Source organism: Schistocerca cancellata, unplaced genomic scaffold, assembly GCF_023864275.1.
Source record: "Schistocerca cancellata isolate TAMUIC-IGC-003103 unplaced genomic scaffold, iqSchCanc2.1 HiC_scaffold_674, whole genome shotgun sequence".
Classification (NCBI taxonomy): domain Eukaryota; kingdom Metazoa; phylum Arthropoda; class Insecta; order Orthoptera; family Acrididae; genus Schistocerca; species Schistocerca cancellata.
In genome coordinates, this window is record NW_026046685.1 from 722,501 (window position 1) to 725,000 (window position 2,500).

Below are 2,500 nucleotides of genomic sequence, written 5' to 3' on the forward strand. Positions count from 1 at the left end.
TGACATCAACGTCCACAATAAACAGACCATACCGCCCTCTATGGGACGACGCTGACACCGCCACCCACAGACACAACACAGCCATCTATGAGAATGTGACCAAACTACATTGCCGTCTGGCCCAGAAACGACACCTCCATCTACAGGAATCCAACGGAACTACACCAACCATACTGCCAAACCACAGCATCGCCATCTATGACAATGTGACGAAACCACATGCAATAGCCCCATCTACGCGAATCGGACGACACTACGTCCACCATGTCGCGCGCACCACAAAAACAAAATACCGCACTCTGCAAGTCTCCCGCAACATGACCTGCTGCACCGACGATACCGCCATCTATGAGACGCCACGCCGACTACGACATCGCTAGGTCCCACAGTGCCCATTTTCCGACGCCACCCACAAAGCCTGCACCATCTGTCCACGACAGGAGCCCCAACGCCAGTGCCTGCGTCGCACGAAGTAGTCAACCGACAATCACTCCACCCGCACCCGCACGTGGCCCACCCCAACCGCCCAAATCGCAACCCAAGCGGATGAACGGCGGACTCTTCCCGCACTCGTACGTTGCAATCCACCCCTATATCTTGCGTTTCATGAAGAGTTATATCCAATATGCCAAATTCCCGCTGTCCCTATACATGCTGTAAGTCTGTGCACACAATATGAACCACACCTCAGCGAGACACTCTATCACACATTACTCTCTGCCTGTAACAGACACAGATACAATATGTAAGCACCAGCATGGACCAACGTCCGGTGCATCCTCTCCGCCACAGTACACCATCCACACTATGATAACCACACCAGGGGGTTCAATTATAAAATAGAATATCCCACCCGTCCGACATCCACAATTGCTCAGATAAGCCACCAACACCCACACATGTCCTACACAGGGGTGCACCCAACACCACCACACTGCCTCCTGTTACAGCACAGAAACAATGGCAGGAATGAATCGCACAGGTCTGCCACTCCCTTGCCGCAACCACAGACGCGGCGCGCCTCCAGTCACGAGCGAAAAGCGCATCCTGACGAGACATAACTGCTGTCACATACTGACGCTGCCTCAGATATCCACTTACAATGATCACTACCAACGAACCTCGGCCCCCCCCCCCAACACACTATCTCTTACCACGTTGTGTACTGTAATCCAACCCATTTCGCACCTTAACCTAACCCATTTTGCACCTTAACCTAACCAAATTTGTAACGCAATTTGTACCGCAATGTAACGCAATTTGTACCGCAATGTAACGCAATTTGTACCGCAATGTAACGCAATTTGTACCGCAATGTAACTCAATTTGTACCGCAATGTAACTCAATTTGTACCGCAATGTAACTCAATTTGTACCGCAATGTAACTCAATTTGTACCGCAATGTAACGCAATTTGTGCCTTAACCTAACCCAAGTTGGGCCTTAACCTAACCCAAGTTGGGCCTTAACCTAACCCACGTTGTGCCTTAACCTAACCCACGTTGTGCCTTAACCTAACCCACGTTGTGCCTTAACCTAACCCACGTTGTGCCTTAACCTAACCCACGTTGTGCCTTAACCTAACCCACGTTGTGCCTTAACCTAACCCACGTTGTGCCCTAACCTAACCCACGTTGTGCCTTAACCTAACCCACGTTGTGCCTTAACCTAACCCACGTTGTGCCTTAACCTAACCCACGTTGTGCCTTAACCTAACCCACGTTGTGCCTTAACCTAACCCACGTTGTGCCTTAACCTAACCCACGTTGTGCCTTAACCTAACCCACGTTGTGCCTTAACCTAACCCACGTTGTGCCTTAACCTAACCCACGTTGTGCCTTAACCTAACCCACGTTGTGCCTTAACCTAACCCACGTTGTGCCTTAACCTAACCCACGTTGTGCCTTAACCTAACCCACGTTGTGCCTTAACCTAACCCACGTTGTGCCTTAACCTAACCCACGTTGTGCCTTAACCTAACCCAAGTTGTGCCTTAACCTAACCCACGTTGTGCCTTAACCTAACCCACGTTGTGCCTTAACCTAACCCACGTTGTGCCTTAACCTGCTCTGTAATTGGCATATGACACGTTACATTAATCCAGTGTTGTCTAACCACAACCCTCTGAATATAGTTCGCTACTCGCACCGCCCACCCTCTTGTGTATCGTTTCATGTTCAACACTTCGCAAGTGTTGCTTACTTTTTACATGCTCCCGCTGTACACTGTAATGTGGACGACTGCAGGATGTACATCGCCCCCCCCCCTCCCCCCTGCCTTCGCACGCTGGTCGTTCAGGTGCTTGCGTGTTCAATGCCCTTCGCAGCTGTTCACTGGCATTCGCATGTCGAAGCGCTCAGTCTACGTCGTGGTACGGCCTGTGTCCACTGTCCGCTGATGTCGTAAGCTTAACCCTCACATTGTACTGCACATAGGTCCGTATGTACTGAATGATACGCTGTGGCACATGTGTGACCGTACAACGACTGCGCCCAACAAC